This window comes from Bos grunniens, chromosome 17 (genome assembly GCF_055505025.1).
Source record: "Bos grunniens cultivar Pamir isolate PY7600 chromosome 17, Bosgru_T2T1.0, whole genome shotgun sequence".
Lineage (NCBI taxonomy): Eukaryota > Metazoa > Chordata > Mammalia > Artiodactyla > Bovidae > Bos > Bos grunniens.
In genome coordinates, this window is record NC_141181.1 from 25,396,540 (window position 1) to 25,420,934 (window position 24,395).

Genomic DNA, 24,395 nt, shown 5'->3' on the forward strand with positions numbered 1-24,395 from the left:
CCATTGAAACCATTTCTTCCAGAGATTTTGACAAAGTGCATCTAGGGTTTCCTGAAAGTTACCCACAGACAGATGGGGTAGGAGTGGCAGGGGGAGGGCAGGAATAGAGGAAGTGAGAGCCTAAGAGGTAAGCAGGTCTGACCTGGTGTCTTGCAGTTTTCCTGTTGTTTTAATTTACTTACTGAACTTTGTGAAATACCACACCCCTTTCCCTTTTAAACTAAAATCTTTTTATCTAATTCAAATTGTTCATGTATAGAGAAGAACACTGAGAGCTGAGTAGATGGGATACTTACCCAGAATCAAGACAGTAATTAGCAGTGTAGGATTGACATTACACACTACTGCATGGAGAAGTAAGCAATCCTAACTTTGGATTTATATTTTCTCCAGTATTTCCTATTTGTTTGTTGGCTTTGTCCTCTCTGCCAACATAATTTGTTTATCTTAATGCACTCAATTACTCTGCAATTATTGGCCCATATGTAGCTTATACTTTTCAAGAAGATGTGCTTGCTTGCAAATGCTCACTTTACTGCTGGCCAGTTGTTTTAGGATCATTTGGTTCTCTCAAGCTGATGTATAAGCATGATGAATTACAAAATGAAATAAGCAGACAAAGACATTCAGAAACTGTTTCTTCAAATTTTTTTTCCCTGCCCTTTTCCAAGGTCAGTAAGATAAATTCTCTAAACTTGAGTATTTTCAAAGTACTTTCCAATGAAATTTATTGTTTTTTGATGAGGTGTAAGTTCTCCAGCATTCTGAAGTCTGAGTGCTCTTAGGCATTTGGAGTTTGAAATAGAAACAAACCTCTAGAAACCCAAGGAGACATTAGCTAAATGTATTAAGTTCATTTTTAAAATAAAATGAAGGCATGAACATCTGCTAAAATAGGAGGTGAACCCATAGCCTCCTTTTTGGGTTGGAGAAATGAAATGGGCCCCAGGTTTTATCTTCGCTGTTTTTGAATAAGTTACTTTCCTGGATAGCTTCTGAGTGAAATAGCAAGTTAAGTATGAGTATCTTTTCACTTGAAACATATGCTTAGTGCTAACCTAGTCCCACTGGATATGTCTCCCTAAGAAAGTTTTGGTTGAGATCTCAATCCTTCCCACTATTGATGCTTAGGTTTAATAAAAAATAAATAAATATCTTTAAGATGCAGATATTACAATATAATTACAGCTGACTTATTTTGCTTATTTAGCTAGAGCCTAAGAGAAAACAAAAAGATCATTTCTTTAGGTTGTTTCTTTATATAGTGCTTACATAGAGCTGTATTATAATCTAGATTTTAGATCTTTTACTTTTATGAACTCAAATTTATCAGCTATAGGGTCCTTCCAAAGTTAATAACATGTAATGTGCCATATGATTTGAATTTGAAATGAAAAATGGCAAGACATTTTGGTTGGTTGATTAATTCATTTATTCATTCAGGAAATACATATGGAGCACCTACCGTGTACTCGGGGCTTCTCTGGTGGCTCAGTGGTGAAGAATCGCCAGCCAGTGCAGGAGATGTGTTTTTGATCCACTCCAGTATTCTTGGCTTGAAATCCCCACGGACAGGGGAGCCTGGCAGCTACAGTCCATGGGGTCGCAAAGAGTCGAACACTACTTGGCAACTCACCACCACCATGATATACTAGGGTGTTTGGAATACATTATGAATAAAATAGACAGGTGTTCTCAACTGCTTTTGTGTGTGTGTGTGTGTGTGTGTGTGTGTGTAATAAATAAACCAGTATGTTGGAAAGTGAAAAGTACCATGGAGAATAGGAAAAGAAGAACAAGTTAAGAATATCTCTTAATTTAAAATTAAGGAGAGCAATTTTTCCTTCTCAAATTTGTGAGGGTAATAGAACTCAGACATGAAATAGATTGAGTTCTTAGTAACTGGCTATGGTTGTTTTGCCATGACAAGAGAAAACAAACACAACTTGAGATGTTCTTTTTTAAGGTTTCCTTTAGGAGTTGCTTTAAAGTAGATTTCTCATTATCCACTAAATTGAATGTTTTCCCACTAGGCAATTTGCCCCTAACACTAAATTAGGGGGAGAACCACTAAAACAACTCTGTCATTTAATGACAAGGAGGTTTTAAAAATAAAGGGATGTCTACATGGGATGTAGAGTAGGTTTCAATTTTTTGATAGTTGCTTTTTTTTTTGCCCCCACCAGAAACAAAAGGTAGTATTTAAAGATGTGTTGGTGGAGGGGAAAACTGGGTTTAGGATATTAAGTCCCCAGCAGGAGACTTTAGAAGAATTTCTTGGTTGCCTCAACAAAACCTTTATCTTCCATGGGGAATAGTTAAACAATAATAACAAAGGAAATTAAAAGCAAAGCAATGTCTAGTGACTGTCATTTGAGCAAGTACATTTCCTAGAAAAACTGATGATGAATAACTTTGTCAAACGTGAGTGCTTTAAGTGCCTACCTCCATTGACCTTTACAAAAATATGACTTGCCTTCAAGTTGTAATGAAAAATGCATCAACAAGCTAAATGTCAATATGATAGACTCTTCTAGAATGTGCTGTCTGCCAATAGTATAGGGTGTGTTGCCTATAAGTTTTCCTAAGGTTTCTCTCAATTCATTCAGGTATGTAACTGGACTAGCAGTGGTCGTAGAACAAATTATGTCCTCTGTCCATACAAAATCTGTAAGTATAAAATGCTCACTCTTGTAGTTCTCTGGATGGTTTTTTCTTGCTAAAATTTCATTGTTTGATTTTATCAGTATGCCTGTCTCCCATGCTTGCTTATTTATTTGCTTACTAACTACATACATTCATTTACTCACATATTAAAAAAATATTAATATGAAATGAACTTTATGTTTGGGACATTGTGCTAAATACTTATAAAGTCCTGGATAAAAATGTTTTCGTATGAAAAGTGGAACTGTGATATGGTTAGTCTCAATACCTAGTTTGAGAATGACTAGTCCTTTCTGGATTACAGCTGTATATAGGAAAGGGGAAATGGATGATTGTGAAGACAGATGTACAAGTCTCACTAGGTTTCGAAGCAGAGACACAAACTGGATTAATTCAGTGAGGTGCTACATATGTGATAGTCATAATGATGACAGAGAAAATGTTACATGTTGTTGCCTATATTCCTCTTAATAAGACAGAGACATTTTAATACATTTCGGAATTATTTCAGCACAGTAGTCCTTTATGTGGAGTTAATAACAAATTGCATTATTAATAACAATTGTTCACATTGATATATTTAAGTAGTTTGTGAAATTTTTAAGGTTCTTTTGTAAATAAAATTACTTTGTAGGGATGATTTTATTTTTAAACATGGATGCATCAGTTATACCATTATATATTTTATTCACTCTATTTTTTTAGTTGTACTATTTCTGTCTTACGGGTTTGCTGCAACAACCTGTTTTCTTTCTGTAACACATGTATACCTGTGGCGGATTCATTTCGATATTTGGCAAAACTAATACAATTTTGTAAAGTTTAAAAATAAAATAAAATTAAAAAAAAGAATTTCTTACACTTTATAGATTTGCAATGCAATTAATGAATGCATTTCTAATCTTTCTAAACATTCAAATATTGATGTGTAAATCACTCTTCCACCTACACACAATGAGTTCTATTTTATTACGGCATATGTAGAATTATCTTATACGTACTTACCTGTGGATGTCTAGTTTCTAACTTAATTTCATCCCATAGAGTTAAAACTGTGTTTTAGTTTTTTTTTCAGTATTGTATTTTAGCTTCTGTAGAATGGATGTGAAATTTCATATAATACCTTTCTGGGAGAGATGAAAGTAATTAAGAAGCACAAAGGTACCTATTTAATTAGCGTAGTTGTATCCTCAGAAGAATCTTTAGTTGTGAAAAGTCTAAGGGAGCTTGCCCTTAGTTAATTGAATCAGAGCATTTTCCACTTTTTTCATGTCTCTCCACTTTATTTGATTTCGTTGTGTTCTCCACAATGACTCACTAAAAAAAATTCCAGAGTATATTTTTTCTCCTAGGTAATATTTTGTTGAAGCCTGTAAATCTGTGGTCAAATCTAGGATCAATATCAATCCTGTTTTGTTACCAGGAAGGCACTGAATGTATTTTTATGATAAGAAGGTATTCAAATATGAAAATATATCTCGTTGATCTTTAAGAGTAAGGAATTTAATATGCTGACATCTACTGAACAGTTCAAATGCAGTTTGAGAGCTGCTTAATCTTCTTTTCATGTGGATATTGCTAAACCACAGGTATAAGAGCTTGTCTCACATATAGATCCTTCCTTCCCTAGATAATTGTAGTATTTACTAAGATGAACTTTATCTGTTTCAGCTTAATATTTCTTTGAAAGGGCAGTCCTAATTTAGAAGCAAGTGAATAAAAGGCATCATGCTTTTAATTACTTTTAGAAAAGTTAATTCTTTCCCCTTTGAATACTCCAAATTAGATTAAACTTTTTTGGGAGAGACAAAACAGAGGGGAGTTGCCAGTGGAGAAGTGTGTGGAAACCAAATGTAAAGTTACCAGTCCTTTTACTAAATAAAGGAAACCGAGAAAAATAGCAGCTGCCATTTCAGCTCAGTAACTCCAGTACCTCCTAGTGAAATCATTTCGAGACTGCTGAGTGGAAATAGTTTAAAGGTCTATTGTAAAAGAAATAAGAATTTTATTCATTAATTAGATGCGTCAGAGACTGCTTTGATTTTTTGCAAAACTGAATGACCTTTTATTCCCTGGTTATAGTTACATCCTTAAACTCTTTTGATTTCCTGTGCCCCATTCCATTTCTCTTTAAGATTTCACCTTTGCAAATGCATTATACTAGGCCAGTTGCGAAAAGGTTTTCATTTCCCTTTCACTCTAGTAAAAAAGCAGAGTAACTGTTTTTAAAATTAACACATGACAGGAGGGATATAAATTGCAGATTTGAAATCTCTTGATAATGCATAAGGAACATTTTGTTAATGTTTTTTGCGCTTCTTACCTCAGCGGAGATAGATACTGAAGATATTTTTTGGTCTTATAGTGAATTTTTTTTGTTTTTGTCATAAAATATTGGACTTTTATGGAGATTATTTTCAGTTTTGCTCCTTTACAGTTGAGATTGGTTCAAAGGCAGAATTTATGCCAGCATTTGGAATTTTGCTGTTTAGCATGTATTATGTAGTAATTCACATTTGATTAATTTAGAATTTCTGAAAATGTGAATCTAACATTGAACTATTTTGGCACAGTGGAAAAAAGCATGCCAAACAAATAAATAGCATAAAAAATGAGAGAGGAAAAGTATAAATAGTTCAAGATCAAGCAGTTTTCAAAGTTTTAATAGTTGAAAATGTTCAAAGCATTATTTTTCAATCACTTTGATATGACAGTTTCAACTCACTTATTAATTATAGCATTTATCTTCCTAAGAAATAGTTGTCTTTTAGATAACATATTTAAAGTTATTATAGTTTCTTAAAAATAACTATTTTTGAATTTTTTCAGTTATAATGAATTAGCGTGTGTGTGTGTGTGTATGTGTTAGTGACTCAGCTGTGTCCAGCTCTCTGCGACCCCATGGACTTTAGCCCGCCAGGCTCCTCTTTCTATGGAATTCTCCAGGCAAAAATGCTGGACTGGGTTGCCATTCCCTTCCCAACCCAAGGATCAAACTTGGGTCACCTGCATGGCAGGCTGATTCTTCACTGTCTGAGCCACCTATACATCTTAACCAAATAGTACACTGTGCAAAAATTTGAGTTCTTCTGCTCCTATTCTCCTCACTCAAGATACCCAATCATCAGGGGCAAGTATTTGAACTTTAGAGGATTTTTCTTTTGGTATTTGTACATATATATCTAAATGGCTTGTTTCTATTTCTGTTTATGGATTTCTCAGTTTTACATTCTATGTATCCATTAATGTCCCAGAGTAGAAGCTTTTTTTTTTTAGCAGTCTGTTCATTCATATGAAAACACATTTTCTCTACCTCCATTGTTTCATTAGAGGTTTATCATAACTTTTGGTTAAAACGTTATTCAGTCATTACATTAATATGTGTTTGTAAGTATTTCTATCTGAGCTAAATACTGTATATTATGAATATAATTGCTTTCTTATATGATACTTTATCTGGAGTTAATCACTTGCTTTATTATGTGTTTAGTTTGTATATCCTTATCACTCCAAATTCTTAGAAGTGCCAAAAATTCTTTCAGTACAAATACATCATGTAAATCAGGTAATCTAGTTTCTTTCTTGCTTTCTTCTTTTTTACTTCCAACTTTAGCATCTTATTCCATTCTGCAGTGACTATCAATGGAGAGCTTTCTTTCATCATCATCGCATCATCCCCCAATTCCCTTTGCTTTTCTCTTTATTGATTTTCTTGACTCTTTTTCATTTCGAGAATTATTTATGTGTGGTGCTCATCCAGTCAGTTTAAATGCAGAATTAAAATGTTGATTTAATGCTCAAAATAAAAGGGTTGATTGGATGCTGTGTGCGCAAGGTCAGCATGAGAATGCAGCACATCCCTAATGTTAGGGAGAGTCATTTAATTGGGGATTCTTAAATATCAGTGTCTAGAGATCATTTATTTTGGGCTAATTTTCATAGAGCAGAATCCTCTAATCTCTTTCAGTCAAATGGGCCAGGGGAATTTCTCTTTTGACTATGCACACTTTGAATAAATGGGCAGGTCTTTGCATGGTTAATTGAGAAAGGAAATACAAGCAAGAAGTTTGGAGAAAACACATGTTCAAATGTATTAACCTTGAGGTTCTTTTGAAATACTAAATAGCAACCTATATATAGGACTGGAGCTTCTCAGAGAGATCTGGTTTGAGTTCAGTTCAGTCACTCAGTCGTGTCTGACTCTTTGCGACCCCGTGGACTGCAGCACACCAGGCCTCCCTGTCCATCACCAACTCCCGGAGTTTACTCAAACTCATGCCTATTGAGTCGATGATGCCATCCAACCATCTCATCCTCTGTTGTCCCCTTCTCCTCCCACCCTCAATCTTTCCCAGCATCAGGGTCTTTTCAAATGAGTCAGCTCTTTGCATCAGGTGGCCAGAGTATTGGAGTTTCAGCTTCAACATCAGACCTTCCAATGAATATTAAGGACTGATTTCCTTTAGGATGGACTGGTTGGATCTTCTTGCAGTCCAAGGGACCCTCAAGAGTCTTCTCCAACTGCACAGTTCAAAAGCATCAATTCTTCGGTGCTCAGTTTTCTTTATAGTCCAGTTCTCACATCCATACATGACTACTGGAAAAACCAAAGCTTTGACTAGACAGACCTTTGTTGGCAAAGTAATGTCTCTGCTTTTTAATATGCTGTCTAGGTTGGTCATAACTTTTCTTCCAAGGAGTAGGTGTCTTTTAATTTCATGTCTGCGGTCACCATCTGCAGTGATTTTGGAGCCCCCCAAAATAAAGTCTGCCACTGTTTTCACTGTCTTTCCCATCTATTTGCCGTGAAGTGATGGGACCAGATGTCCTGATCTTAGTTTTCTGAATGTTGAGCTTTAAGCTAACTTTTTCACTCTCCTCTTTCACTTTCTGGTTTAAATATATAGAATTGATTGGATTCACCCAACTGCACAGAACAGTAATATTCTCTTACCACACGTGCTTAAATAAATTTATTTCAATCTTGTGGAAGAGCATGGTGGAAGGCAACATTGCCTGAAATGAGTTCTAAAATGTCATTGAGGCTCCTTCTGCATCTCTATTCTGCCATCCCAGGGTGTGCATTCCTCAACAGGGTCCAAAATTTCTGATGTAGACACTTAATCACAGTGGTGTCTCTGGTAGTAAAACAAAGGAAGAGAGGAGGATAGCATACCTCCTCCCTTAGAAAAAGACCTCGTCAACTTCCAACCCATTACTTTTTCATCTCTTTTACCACAATTTGATCATATTTGTGGTCCTTTATTCTGTGTGGTATCATGGCAGGTAAAAATAACTTACTATATTTAAATAAAAGTGAGGGAATGGAGGATGGAGTATGCATCTAACAGTCCTAAATTAAGTCACTTGCATATAGATTGCATTTGCAAATATGGATATGTGTGAATCACAGTATGTATATTAAAAACCTTATTTTTAAGTCAGATTTTTGTGGATTGAGCAATGAATGGCAGATGAGGCTCTAAAAAGAGAGACCAATCCTTCAAGAAGCTTGCCTGAAAGGTGAGAGTGGTAGGGACTGTACTCCAGAGGTTTAGGTTTTGTGGGAGAGGACACTAAAGTGAATTCAGAAAGAGGTGAGTAAAAAAAAAAGAAGGACATGGTAAGACTGATGACCAATTAATATTTATTAAGTGATGCTGTTGATACTGAACTGAATGCTTTTATATGCACTATTTGCTATAGGTGTTATTACCATCTTAATTTTTTAAGTGAATAAACTTAGGCCTGGAAGATTAAATAACTTAAACTGAGACACAGAGTTGCTAAATTCCAAAGCTGAGAATTTTACTCTAAGCCTCTATGTCAACTTATAACCCCAACCCACCTTACTATCTTCTTATTTATGAAGCATCTCAACTTTGAACTGCCATCCAACTTACTACTTTCTCTTTAAAAAAACAGAAGTTAAGGAGCTCAGTGAAGGTTAATAGATGGTTTTAGTCAGAAAGGACAGTATATTTGTAAGGTTTCAGTGGAGAAAAACTTTTTAAACACTGCTTAAAAGGGGAGGGCTTTACATTTCAATATATTTAGCTTTATTTTGTATACGATCATTTAAAATTTTAAATAAAAGTTCACTTATAATGACTATGGTAATGTTTTGTGTGTGCTCAGTCATGTCCAACTCTGACCCCATGGACTGTAGCCCACCAGGCTCCTCTGTCTATGGGGATTCTCCAGGCAGGGATAATGGAGTGGGTTGCCATGCCCTCCTCCAGGGGATCTTCCCAACCCAGGGATCGAACCCAGGTCTCCCTCATTGTAGGCAGATTCTTTACTGTCTGAACCACCAGGGAAACCCTATGGTAATGTTTTATTGCAGTTAATTTTGTCTGTATGAAGAAGGTGCCCTAGATGTCTGTGTAGTTGGTGACTATATTGTCAGATGGTTTTATTCTTTAGAGCCATGTTATTACACTAGATGTTCAAATAAGTGTACAGAATAGAAAAAGAAAAAAAAAAGGATGGTTTCTTCTTAGGGAAGGACCAACAGTTTGTTTCTCCCTAAAATCTTCATTTAAGTGAATTTTTCATGGTATAAAGTTTAGCTTAAAAGCCTGATTCTTTGAATGTATTGAGATTATTTTTGTTTCTCTGGTATCATTTCTCACTGACTAATAGTGAAAGACGGATGTATATTTTGTTCTTGTTGTTTAGTCACCAAATCGTGTCCGACACTTTTGTGACCTTATGGACTATAGCCTGCCAGACTCCTCTGTCCATGGGATTCTCCAGAATACTGGAGAATATTCACTCCAAGAATACTGGAGTGGGTTGCCATTTCCTTCTCCAGGGAATCTTCCTGGGTCTTCTGCATTGGCAGGCAGTTTCTTTACCACTGAGCCACCAGGGAAACCTGATGTATACCAGCAGAATAAGTCCAAATATAAATAAATAACAGAGACCAGAGGTGTAAACTAGACTAGAGAAGCACCTTTACTTCATGGAATTAAGCCTCTGCTGGGACCAACTGCTTGGTGTTCCTGAAATGAGTCCAAGGCAAGTTAATTTAATTTAAATTTATAGCATCATAACAGTTATCTAACACATTCATCTCATACGACGGTCTTACCTCAAGAACAGTTCATTATTTGTAGCTCATTGTGAGGAGAGAGTATAAGTGTGTGTAATTATCTGGGCCCTTCATATGCAGCAGTGTATCAAGGTTTTTAAATTACTTAATTTTCCCTTTACTGCAACATTTTCCAGTTGATAATGTTATTCTCATTCTATACATGGGAAAACTAGAAGTAAAAGGTACTATAAATTGTCCAAGGTTTGTAAATGCTTGATTCAGAATTGTAACCAAGGCCAATTCCACAGCCTCAGATCTACAGGACTCACTCTATAATACTGTCTACAGAATGCCTGCATTCATTTGCAAGGGCTGCTGTAACAAATGACCACAAATTTAGTAGCTTAAAATAACAAAAATTTGTTTTCTCAACAGTTGTGAAGGCTGTAAGTCCAAAGTCAAGGTGTTGACTCCTTCTGAAGGCTCCAGGGAAGAATCCTTCTGACCTTTTCTAGCTTCTAGTGGCTCACAGTTTTCCTTGGCTTTTGCCAACAGAACTGGAGTTGGCAACTCCACTTTGCATGGCCTTCTTCACTGTGTTTGTGTCTCTTTTCCTTTTTTTTTTGTTTCTTATAAAGACATTTCTCATTGGTCTTAGGACCCATCCTCATCCAGGGCGATTTTCTTTCAAGATCCTTATCTTAGTTACATTTACAAATTCCCATCTTCCAAATAAGACCACATTATGGGGTTCTGGGTGGACATGTTTTGGAGGAACCACTGTTTAACCAATGACAGTGATCAAGGCTGAATTTTTAAGAACATTTTAAAATTGTAAAATATAACAAAAGTATGGAGAAATACGTGATACATGATATACACTATAATTAATAATAATAAAGTGATAAGCTGAGTAGCCACCCCTGGTATGGAGACATAGAACATTTTAAGCACTCTGAAAATGCGCTGTTTCCTTTAGTAATCATCTCCCTATCCCTAAGATTATCTGAACTTTATGAGAATCACTTCCTCACTTTCCTTTAAAATTTTACTCATGTAGTAAAATAACACAGTTTTATATATTTGTGAATTGTATGTAAATGAAACAATTATATATCTTATTTTGTGTTATGCTTCCTTTAATTAACATCATACCTGTAAGAATCATACACATTAGCAGGCAGAGTGACTCAGTGCAGAGTGGTAAAGAATCTGCCTGTCAATGCAAGAGACATGGGTTTGATCCCTGGGTCAGGAAGATCTCTTGGAGAGGAAACTGGCAGCCCACTGCAGTCTTGCCTCGGAAATGGCATGGACAGAGGAGTGGGCTACTGTCCATGGGGTCTAAAAGAGTTGAATATGGCTTAGTGACTAAACAACAGCAACAAGAATCATATATATCACTGACTGGTTATCATTAATTTTCTTTACAACGTAAGCTATTCATTTTACTTTTGTTGCATATGTGTGTTATATATATGTATTTGACTATCATAAATAGTGTTAGTAATTTTTATATATTCTAGTATAGCTGCAGGTTTATATGAGATATATGCTTATTAGATGGTGACAGTTTTTCAAAGCCATTGTAGCAATATAGCTCTCATCAGCAGTTCATGTTGAGTTCACATTGCTTTCACATATTTAATAGCTCATAGTGCTGGATAAAATTTTAGTTATCTGATAATTCCATAGGTGTGCATGTATATTCCATGATAGTATTCACTTAAATACCCTGAATTACCAAAAATATTGAAAATAGTTTCATAGTTTTATTGCACTTATAATTCTTTTAAAACAGTCTCAGATTTCAAATTTTCATACTCAACCCAAGCCAATGAGGAAAGCTTCACCTCTCAGCTTATGGGATGGGAAAGGGTAGTGTTAAAAAAGTGAGAATATAGATCTTTTGACTAAAGATATATTTTTATCATAAAAAGATGAAATACAGTAATGAACTGATAAATTCTGAAGAAAATACAAGATCTGTACTAATAGAGTACCTTCAGATAAATATGCTCACAGTTGTGAGATTTTCTAATTTCCATTTCCCTTCTAGCTAAGGCTATGAACAATTTATGCCTTAATTAATTCTTAAGAACTCTAATATCCATATAAAACAGAATTTTAATGAAAATTTAGTTACTCAAAATAAGATTGAATCTGTCAGACCTGTATTAACCTAGTAAGTGGTAAACTCTCTTCTGCACATTGTCCTACCTATGGTCATATTTTAGTATTATATCTCATTTTGAAGATTTTTAGTAGCTTCCAGATTTACAATCCTAGTGTACATATGCTTCTTTAAAATAATTTTTGTGCTTTATAATTATAATCACATCTCTTTCAGAAGAAGAAAAATAGAAAAGGTGGCCATTATGTATCAGTTTCTCGGATGAATTATATTCTATCATGCTGCTATTGTCTCAATATATGTCTTACTAGTGGATATAGATTGAAATCTGGGTAAATCTATATTATCATTCTACTGGGTGTTGGGGGGTTTCTCTTAAAATCATGCTTTTCAATTTGCTTTGAGTCTCTTTGGCTCCATCTCCTGCTGTTGTAATCATTAGAAGTCCATAGAGAGTGAAATTTCTCAAAATATAGATAGTTTTATTCAGAACATGAGCCCTGCAGGCATTTCTTTTCATTTTTACTTCACTTGGGATATACAGACGCACCTTTGACTTTCATATGCTTATTACAGAGCCTGAACGCAGGGTATGTTTCCTTCTGCTTTGAGATACAGATGGCAAAAATCCTCAGTCTGCCAAGAAACTTTATTTGCTTCTAAATTCTGACTGGCCCATTATATGAGTTTGTTATATGAAGATTTTAATAGTGCACATAAGGGTCAAGCATTCTTTGTTGCTGAAATATTAAATCATTCTTTGGTTTTCTTACATCTGACAGTTGTTTTCTACTTCATCTTTAAAAGCGGAAGTTCATGAGCTTTTCATCCGGTGGAGTCGTTGTGTTTTATTCATGTTCAGATTCATTGAAACCTGCCAACCATATAAAAATAGTTGCCAATATGGGAGAAATTTTTCTTGTGTTGTGATAGAAAGGGTTTCACTGTTGAGATGTGAGCCTAAAATAAATATATATTCCTCCATTAAAAAGACAAAGAACAAAAAACATGGCTGCTTGTCCCATGTGGCTTTTTATAAGAAAGAGGAACAAAATGGATTATTTGATGACATCTTAGATCTTAAATTATTTTTCGAACTACATGTACTTACAAAACTTGAATATGTTTGTGTGTGCATGTATATATGTATATGCACATACATGCAAACACACATACATATACATTCAATGTTCAGTTCAGTTCAGTTCAGTCGCTCAATCCTGTCCGACTCTTTGCGACTCCATGAATTGTGGCTCGCCAGGCCTCCCTGTCCATCACAAACTCCCGGAGTTCACACAAACACATGTTCATCGAGTCGGTGATGCCATCCAGCCATCTCATCCTCTGTCGTCCCCTTCTCCTCCTGCCCCCAATCCCTCCTGGCATCAGGGTCTTTTCCAATGAGTCAACTCTTCTCATGAGGTGGCCAAAGTATTAGAGTTTCAGTAGAAATAGTTTTAACTTAATGTAAGTGTTAACTTAATGTCAATGTTAAATTGAATACAAACTTTTTTGGACTTGTTTTCTGTTTTTGACAAACTAGGAAAGCAAGCAAATATTTTTCTTTTTTAAATTTACAAGTGTTTTCTGGGCCATAATTGAGATGTAGGTATCTGGATTTAAAACATATTCAAAATGACATGACTTTTTTTTTCCCTGAGTAAATGTCACTTAGCACAAGTATGGTTTTTCTCCACTACCTGGATTCTTTTGTTGGTTATATTGTTATCCATCTAATTACCTATAGCAGCAAACATGAGGAGGTCATAGTTAAAAACACTGAAGTCCTATTGATTCTGCCTGTTTGATGTTTCCCAGTCATCTCTTTTCCTTCTGTTCAACTGATCTCAGTTCCTATCATTCAGATTTTTTTTAAGTTTCTATGTGGCCATTTTTCTTTCCAGTTTCTCTCTACTCCAATTCATTCTAAATGTTACTTTCACTATCATTTTTCAAAAATATAGTTCTTTTCCCATTATTTTTTCTTCTAGAAGACCTTGTATAGATTCCTGTTGTCTTAAATTTCAAATCCCTAAGAAACTTCATAAGTCAATACAGTAGCCACTAGTTCCATGTGACTATTTATATTTAAGTTTAAAATTAATTTAAAAAGTAATAAAAAAAATTGAGTTCCTCAATCACAGCCTCATTTTAAGCACTCAGATGACATACTATGAATTGATAGTGATTACTGAATAGGACATTACATCACCAATCTAGAGTATTTCCATCATCATGTTCTGTTAGATCTGCTTTTGAATGTTATACCAACCCTTCTATAGCCATGTTGCAAGTTACTTTTCCAGCATCGTTTTCTTCTACTCAGTGTCAGCACACCTCTGTGATCCAGTTATGTCCATGAACCTATGGTTGAAAGCACCAATCATTCAGTCAGCAAACTCTGAGCACCTTTGCACTATTCTATTTGAAGTGCCGTGAATTAAACCAAGACAAAACAAAACTGCTTTCATGGAGTTAACATTGGGGACAAGATTATAAACATCCAAAATATTAAAAATGTAAAATACTTTGTGGCCAGGGATGTTAGAAAGAAAAATAAAAAATTGTACTGTGCAGAGAACAGTAGGTGACTGGTTACATGGGATGTTCAGGGAACAAAAAAAGGCCTTTATGATGAGGGGATATTTTAACAGAGCCCTGAATAAAGTGAGGAGATGAACTATATAGCTCCCTGGAGAAGTATAAGCCTTTCATCCTATGCCTTCAAGCTTTTGCCCCTCTTACATTTGTGGGAATATCACTTATAAAGGTCACAGCGTCATTAAGTGGTATCTCTTATCTTATACAAAAGATTTTTGGTCTCAAGCCAGAATGTAATCAGCATCACAGACTGTTAAAGCATGAGGCAACCATAGAAATCATCTAATCTAGTTCCTAATTTTAAAAAGGAGGTGGCTGAGATTCAGACAGGTTTAATTGATTTGTTTCAAGTGACAAAGTGAAATAATGGTAAAATGGCAATTAGAACCTTGGTTTCTTGGCTCCTATCATTGTCTTGTTTAGATGAGAGTTTCTGAGTAATGAAATCCAAATAAGGAGGACCTCTGAAACCTTTGAGGAGCTTTCCAGGTGGCACAGTGATAAAGAATCTGCCTGCCAATGTAGGAGATTAGATACCTAGAGAAGGATATAGCAGCCCACTCCAGTATTCTTGCTTGGAAAGTTCCATGGACAGAGGAGCCTGGTGGGCTACAGTCCATGGAGTTGCAAAGAGTAGGACATGATTGAATGACTACACATGCGTGCAACTAGAACATTTTTAAGAATTTATATGCATATGTGTATATGTACATACATATTTGCAGCCAAAGATGGAGAAGCTCTATACAGTCAGCAAAAACAAGACCAGGAGCTGACTGTGGCTCAGACCATGAGCTCCTTATTGCCAAATTCAGACTTAAATTGAAGAAAGTAGGGAAAACCACTAGACCATTCAGGTATGACCTAAATCAAATCCCTTATGATTATCCAGTGGAAGTGAGAAATAGATTTAAGGGCCTAGATCTGATAGGCAGAGTGCCTGATGAACTATGGAATGAGGTTTGTGACATTGTACAGGAGACAGGGATCAAGACCATCCCCATGGAAAAGAAATGCGAAAAAGCAAAATGGCTGTCTGGGGAGGCCTTCCAAATAGCTGTGAAAAGAAGAGAAGCGAAAAGCAAAGGAGAAAAGGAAAGATATAAACATCTGAAAGCAGAGTTCCAAAGAATAGCAAGAAGAGATAAGAAAGCCTTCTTCAGTGATCAATGCAAATAAATAGAGGAAAACAACAGAATGGGAAAGACTAGGGATCTCTTCAAGAAAATCAGAGATACCAAAGGAACATTTCATGCAAAGATGAGCTCGATAAAGATGTATGGACCTAACAGAAGCAGAAGATATTAAGAAGAGAGGGCAAGAATACACAGAAGAACTGTACAAAAAAGATCTTCACGACCCAGATAATCACGATGGTGTGATCACTGACCTAGAACCAGACATGCTGGAATGTGAAGTCAAGTGGGCCTTAGAAAGCATCACTACGAACAAAGCTAGTGGAGGTGATGGAATTCCAGTTGAGCTATTCCAAATCCTGAAAGATGATGCTGTGAAAGTGCTGCACTCAATATGCCAGCAAATTTGGAAAACTCAGCAGTGGCCACAGGACTGGAAAAGGTCTGTTTTCATTCCAATCCCAAAAAAAGGCAATGCCAAAGAATGCTCAAACTACTGCACAATTGCACTCGTCTCACACGTTAGGAAAGTAATGCTCAAAATTCTCCAAGCCAGGCTTCAGCAATATGTGAACCGTGAACTTCCTGATGTTTAAGCTGGTTTTAGAAAAGGCAGAGGAACCAGAGATCAAATTGCCAACATCCGCTGGATCATGGAAAAAGCAAGAGAGTTCCAGAAAAACATCTATTTCTGCTTTATTGACTATGCCAAAGCCTTTGACTGTGTGGATCACAATCAACTGTGGAAAATTCTGAAAGAGATGGGGATACCAGACCACCTGATCTGCCTCTTGAGAAATTTGTATGCAGGTCAGGAAGCCACAGTTAGAACTGGACATGGAACAACAGACTGGTTCCAAATAGGAAAAGGAGTTCATCAAGGCTGTATATTGTCACCCTGCTTATTTAACTTATATGTAGAGTACATCATGAGAAACACTGGGCTGGAAGAAACACAAGCTGGAATCAAGATTGCCGGGAGAAATATCAATAACCTCAGATATGCAGATGACACCACCCTTATGGCAGAAAGTGAAGAGGAACTCAAAAGCCTCTTGATGAAAGTGAAAGTGGAGAGTGAAAAAGTTGGCTTAAAGCTCAACATTCAGAAAACGAAGATCATGGCATCCGGTCCCATCACTTCATGGGAAATAGATGGGGAAACAGTGGAAACAGTGTCAGACTTTATTTTTTTGGGCTCCATAATCACTACAGATGGTGACTGCAGCCATGAAATTAAAAGACGCTTACTCCTTGGAAGGAAAGTTATGACCAACCTAGATAGCATATTCAAAAGCAGAGACATTACTTTGCCAACAAAGGTTCGTCTAGTCAAGGCTATGGTTTTTCCTGTGGTCATGTATGGATGTGAGAGTTGGTCTGTGAAGAAGGCTGAGCACTGAAGAATTGATGATTTTGAACTGTGGTGTTGGAGAAGACTCTTGAGAGTCCCTTGGACTGCACGGAGATCCAACCAGTCCATTCTGAAGGAGATCAGCCCTGGGTGTTCTTTGGAAGGAATGATGCTAAAGCTGTAACTCCAGTACTTTGACCACCTCATGCAAAGAGTTGACTCATTGGAAAAGACTCTGATGCTGGGAGGGATTGGGGGCAGGAGGAGAAGGGGACGACAGAGGATGAGATGGCTGGATGGCATCCCTGACTTGATGGACGTGAGTCTGAGTAAACTCCGGGAGTTTGTGATGGACAGGGAGGCCTGGCGTGCTGCGATTCATGGGGTCGCAAAGAGTGGGACATGACTGAGTGACTGATCTGATCTGATACACACACACACACACACACACACATATATACATACACACTTTAGTTTGACTTTCTTCAGAAGTGTGTTGATAATGATGTTCCAAATGCACCTTTTCTCTTTACACTGCAGAGTCTACCTGATCATTCAGTAACATATTTGCAACAATTTTCACCTATAAATATATTTTGAGCCCCAATACTGTAAAACATTTTTAGCATTATGAAAATGATACTTACATATATTTTTATGTGCATCTACAGAGTGTGTATATATGCACATCTCTTTGTAATTAATTCCTTATGCTGCTTTTGTGTTCAGAGTGTAGTCACAGAATGCTCAGATTTCCTTGTGTATAGTCCTAAATAGCATAAAGTGGTGGATTTTAGCTGAAATATAGCTTTATTCTCCCAATGAAATCCTGAGGAATTTCTCTAAGAATTTTCATAGAAGGTGGCATAATAATACAGTTTTTAGAACATCTTTAAAGAACTAGAAGTCTTTAAACTCATCTGTGGTAGAGAAGGGCTAAGACTTTGCTCCTTTATGGAATGCCAGTCCATGGCACATACTTCAAAGTTAATAGCTTAGTAGTAAAATTTTATTATGCTTATTACTATATTGTCAATGTATAGTAAATGCTTACAGTGTACAGTAAATAAACAAAATTATTTAATAATTTTGAAAACAATGAGTTTGAACACCAAACTCCAGCTATTTGTTTAGAATAAATTTGTATGTTTATAAACATGTTTATATTTTTATAGCATATAAGATATATATTTTTATAAAACATAAAATATATAATTTATATATAATATTGTATATTTCTAAATGTATATGTGTATAAAATTATATGTTTCAGTGTATAATTTTTGGGTAGGAAATTATTTTCTTGTTATATCAATAAAGCTTTCATTTACAGATACCTTTTCAATATACTAGATAATTATTTCTTTTTAGTATGTTCATAGTTACTTATCTTAAATCAATATAATTCTTTTTAAAAATATAGAAAGCAACCTGCCAAAGCCTTTATTTTATTCATTTTTTAATATATATTTATTTTAATTGGAGGTTAATTACTTTACAATATTGTATTGGTTTTGCCATACAGCAACATGAATCTGCCACAGGTATACACATGTTCGCCATCCTGAACCCCCCTCCCTCCACCCTTCCCGTACCATCCCTCTGGGTTGTCCCAGTGCACCAGCCCCAAGCATCCAATAACATGCCAAAGCCTTTAAAATGCATTCTGTGGTTCCAAATTCTGGTTGGTTCCCTTTTGGATGTGAATTGTGCCTGGTCTGATTAGTTTAGTCTTTATGCCTTAATTGTAATTGTGCTAAAGCAAATTGAATATCTAATGGGCTATTTATTACAGTTGAAGATACAGTGTAATAAATCACTCTTTCAATGTTTTTTGGGGAAAATGTACGTACTTGAATGATTATATACTGTCAGTTTAAAATAGTCTTTAATTAAAGACAACATGTGTCTATCATGAAAAATATTCTGCAACAATTTTACCCACAGGTGAAATGTGTTTGGAGTGTTCCAAATTTTGTATCATGAATCATTTCTGCCATTCTCAGACTAATGACACTCTTCTCGGCAGGCCTGAGTACACTCTTAAGCTCCCAAAGAAAAATATGACTAAGCAGTGTACTAAAATACATATAGTTGAACCAACAGGCAAATGTTCATTTTTTTTTAAGCATGGGCTTAGAAACAGAATTCTGAAATTTAAAGGTCAGTTTTCAGATAAACTCTCATTCATGGAAGTTTATAAGCTAGCATATATTATATAAGGACAGAAAAATCAATTACATATCAATGTCATGCTTTAAAGCACCACATTCTTTTTTTTTAATAAAAAATTATGAGCTTTTTTTGATCCCTAATCCATGGTTTTTCAGATTCTTTTCTAAATGCACACTATGTGAAATGAAGGCAAAGATGAAACAAAAATGTTCTTAAAAGGAAAATAGATTATATGAAAATATAAGAAAATGAGGGAGTTCAAATAGATAATCTAAAAATATTGAAGAGAAAATTGTTCCAAACAGCCTCTTTAACCTAGCATTCTTGGGCTTAAAGCCTTCATTCCTTGTGGTTGGTGGAATCCTTTTCATTACTAAATTCCCTTGAACAAATTCTGAAATTGAATTAAGGTAAAATATGTGCAATTGTGAATCATCTTATCTCAGAGTAAGATTTCAGTGTATTTATTTTCCTTAAATGTCAAGAAATTATACAAGCTAAATAATTATCAGAGTACCACATAAAGTTTAGATATTTCTTTTCTTACAGAATATATATATATTTCACTTTAGTGATACATTTTATATAAAATTTGACAGAAGCAACCAAGGAGAGAGAGGAGAGAAACCCCAAGACAGTTGATTTTCTTAGCTGACCAAAAAAAAAATCACTTCTAGTAATTCTCTTTCTTTGCTGTATTTATTCCGTATATGATCTGACTAACACTAGACAAGGAAGGAAAAATACAGTTCATTTTTTTCAACTAAAGAAAGGTTTGTAATGCATTTACAGGTTATTTCCAAGGTAATTTTTCTTTTATTTCTAAGTAGTAAATTTTATGAGATTCAGAATCAACATCTAGTCCGTGTGTCATAAATATAACATTTCAAATGGTGCAGGAGACACATTGTTGCCCTTATAGACATTGAGTGATGAATGTGAGCATAACCTAAGGAAGGATTCATATGAAGATTCCAAAACTAAGCTTGTGGGCCATGGCTTAGGGTGATGGGTGTTAGAAGGAAAGGCAGGTGTTTTTCTACTGTCAGCATCACACACGTTGCCCTGCTCACCTGTCTACTGATACTTTTGTAGCCCCAAGATTTATGGAAAAGGCAAGAGAAAGCAAGGCCTCTCTTGATATAATCCATCTTATTACCATCACAGAACAAGTGTTACCAAGTGGTAATGTTTTCATCATTTTTGTCTTAACAGCAACAAACCACAGGTTTTATTTCTCCAAGGAGAGACTTGAGTAGTTAATATAATGAGTATAGACATAACAGATCATAATAATGGTAGTAAGTGTCCTAATGAATACACAAGACTGTGTTTTAATGATGCTCGAATTAAGATGTTTGATCTAAGTAGAAGAAAGAGTTTCAGATAGCCCTGACCTTTGCCCATACTGTCAATAAAGGAAATGGTTTAAACACTTTAAATATTAGGCCTTCCAGTACCTTGGATCTCTTTGAGGTTACCAACAGACATTATTCCTTTGTGGTTGCTCTTTTCTGTTCGACTCTATATGATATTGCTATGAAAGTCACAGAGAATCTTCTTTCAGCTTTAACAAAGCCATTGAATCTACATCATTGGTAGGAGTCTTTAAAAAGTTTTAGAATGATAGTAACTGTATCTGTAAAGTACCTCATCATGTTAATTCTTTTCAAATACCAGTTGTCATTTTTATTTGCTTGTGAAAGATGAGTGTAGGAATCTTTGTGGTCATTTTTGTGTGAGTTTGAGGAAAAAGACAGCATGCATCCGTGTGTATTTTGGTACTTGTTTCAGTAAATATCAGTATTTTTTGGTTGCAGCGCATGGTAAAAATATGGTAGAAACTAGAAACAAATTAATTATAATAGTTATTGCCCTCATAGATAATCCTGGGTACATTATTAAGTAGCTGTGATCATAGAGGCATTGATGCCAGTACACTGTTTGCTTTTTGTTTTTTGTTTGTTTGTTTGTTTTTCTTTTTTAATACCAGGGAGTTCTTTGCCTTTACTTGGTCTCTGGTTCTTGAAATTCACCCATAAAATGGGAAGAATTTTCCTACTTTCAGAATTTTAAAATCTGTGTTTTCAACTCTAAACCATATATATGGTCTGGTTTTGTCTGGTTTTGAAATTTACATGGCAGAATTTTTCAGTATGAATTATTTTGCATGGTATTAGTATGACTAAAAAACATGTTTATGAAATTTGTCCAGACCATTGCATGTAGGTTTAGCTTTTACCTTTCATTTCTGTGTAATGTTCTCGTTATATGCATTATGTTACAGTATATTAACACTGAAACCCATTTGACTTTGGGCCTCTGGGTTGTTTTTATGTTTATAGGCCATTTGGATATTTCTTGCTGTGAAGTGTCTGTTTAGGTGTTTTCCCCAGTTTTCTTCCTTCATTGTGTTGTCTGTGTTTTCTTGTTGATCCTCAGTATAAATCCTTCGTCAATTTCACATGTTGAAACCCCTTTTCTGTTCTGTGATGTCTATTTACTTTCTTCGTGCTGTCCTTGATGACTGTTTTAGGTGGATGATTTTTTCTTTTTTTGTATTTTTGCTTTGTAGTTAGTGCTTTTCTGTTGTATTTTAGGTATTTTCTAAGATTATATCTCCTAGGTTATCCTCTGCAGGCTTTGTAGGGTTTTTGTTGTTTTGTCTTAACATGTAAATCTATAATCCACCTGGTGTTATTTTTTTTGCCTAGTGTGATGATATGGTCCACTTTTATTTATTCTGTGTAGATACCTAATTATCCCATTTCTTCATCCTGTACTTGCCTCCCACCTCCCTCCACATCCCATCCTTCTAGGTTGTCACAGGGCACTGGCTTTGGTTGCCCTGCATCATGTGTCAGACTCCCAGTGGCTGTCTGTTTTACATATGGTAATATATATGTTTCAGTGCTATTCTCTCAAAACATCCCATCTTCTTTTGTCACTGAGTCTAAAATTTTTGACTATCTTAATTTATCCCAGAAAGTATTCATTTTGGACACTAAAAACACAATGTTCTCCCCTTTTTGTTTTTGCATAAAGTACTAGTTAATCTGCAGATGTTTAGTTGTGTAAATTTTGTGCATAAAGTACTAGTTAATCTGCAGATGTTTAGTTGTGTAAATTTTTCTTTCCTTCTTCTTAACAAAAATAATGTTGGTGAGGCTTCTTTTAATAAAAGGCATATCTGCTTACCACATGATTCCTTTAAAAAAAATAATCTATTTATAGTATCCTTTAGTTCCATTTTAAACCTATAGCAACCACTTCTATACCCATCTTCACTATTAATGCTTTGGCATCCTTTCCATATACCAACTCTGCAGTTGTGGTTAATGACTATGTTGATTATTCACATTTTCCATTTTATCATAATAGTTATCTCAGTATTGAGAAGTTTGAAGCCTATACACTGAGCCCATGTAAGATTTCAAAACAGATCCTCACAGCTTTTAGTCTCAAACATTTTCATAGTATTGAAAATTATTGGGGCAAACAACAAAATTTTTTGTTTGGAGGGCTCTTATGTAACAGTATTTATTACCATCTTCGAAATTAAAACATATCTTCAGACCCTTTTAAAGTTTATTTAATTGCATGTTATTGTAAATATGATATTATTATGAAAAATAATAATTTTAAAACAAAAAGGTGAGGGGGTGGCATTGCTTTACATTCTTGCAAATTGTAATGTCTGCTTTCATAGAAGATAGGTTCTCATCTCAGTTTTTACATTCAGTCTTTTATGATCTCATCTGTTTTGTAGGCCCTGGAAACTGCCACTGCATTCCTGTGAGAGGAAGAGTGTGAAAAAGGCAAATGATGCCTTATTATTATTAGAAAAATATATTTGACCTTGTGGACCACCTGAAAAATTGTTTTCTGGAGTCACTAGGAGTCCTTGAACCACACTTGGAGAACCACTGTGATTGAAGAATATTATCCTACTCATTGGGTGAATTTTATGTTGATCTCTCTACTCCACATCTCCTAAAATCAGTTGCTTGTAAATGTTTGTATTCCATTTGTACACTAATTGATTGCTGATGGTACCAAGGTCAAAGCATGATATTAGAGCTATATCTACGTTTGCATGTGCTGTTCCCACTAAGGAAGCCTTTGGTCATCTTTCAGGTTTCTCAAATGTCACTTTTTCTGTGACATATTAATCACACCTTTGTCTTTCATGTTATGTACTTCACACATACTTTTATTATTTTACAACCAGGCAGGTATTAATTACAGTCTGTAAGCCAAGATGTGTAAAGTATAAGTGAAAGTGAAAACTTAATTTCTTTTTAGAACTTATTTGCCATCACCCTTTAGCTTTCTAACTTTACAGAAAATCCTGTCTTCTGTGTGGTAGGTTCTCCTTTCCAACCCAGTGTCCCTCCAGAATCTGAGAGGCCTACTTGGTGCCCAGGGGATGAATGAATGCTTCTGGTGATTATGACTGTCTCTGCTGATATTCCCATCACCCACGCTTAACAGTGGTGATCTACTTGTTTGCCACTTTTTAACTGTTCCCATACCATATTTGTGGGACGCCTGGTGGCGCAATGGTAAAGAATCTGCCTGCCAACCAGGAGATGCAGGTTTGATTCCTGGGTCAGGAAGATCCCCTGGAGAAAGAAGTGGCAACCCACTCCAGTGTTTTCCTGCCTGGGACATTTCATGGACAGAGGAACATGGTGATCTACAGTCTGTGGGGTCGCAAGAGTTGGACATGACTTAGCGACTAAACCATCACTATTCTATACTTGCAGTCACAAAATCTCCGCTGAGGCTGGTGACCAGTGACAAAGGTCACTCGTTCTTGCATTGCTCATGGCCACCCCTCTTGGAAGCCTTGGGTCACTGTCCCATCACTGTTAGTGCCCATAGTTCTGGGTACCCACCAACTTGAGAAAAACTGTAATTTAAGTTTAACCCCAGTTTGCCTCTTGCTTTTCCAAGACCCTTTTTGCTTTACAGTTAACACTATGATGCACACTGGGTCTAGGATCTACAAATCAAATGTTAAAAATTCTGGCAAGCTCTTCTTTACTTCCAGTTTCATACCTATCTTGAATACATGAAGGGTGGACCTTTCTGCTTTCTTGAAGGGTAATCAGTAAAAAACACAAAATCTGAAGTAGGGGAAAGCTATCACTGATTAATCTAACAATATAGTACCTAGCCATATATGTATTAAGCATGGTTATTTTATTTATTAGGTTTTATCTTTGCACCTCACTCCCCAACACATGCATGTATGCACATACAATTCATGATGTTGGTGTGAAC

General features: G+C 35.6%; 1 long non-coding RNA gene across 1 annotated transcript; it reads left to right on the plus strand.

The window, feature by feature from the left end:
* The first annotated feature begins 2,609 nt into the window (after nucleotides 1-2,609).
* On the plus strand, nucleotides 2,610-23,400 carry LOC147355125 (uncharacterized). The gene is made up of 2 exons (XR_015144220.1): nucleotides 2,610-2,670; nucleotides 22,876-23,400. It is a non-coding gene; the product is annotated as an uncharacterized LOC147355125 (long non-coding RNA).
* Nucleotides 23,401-24,395: the final 995 nt, after the last annotated feature.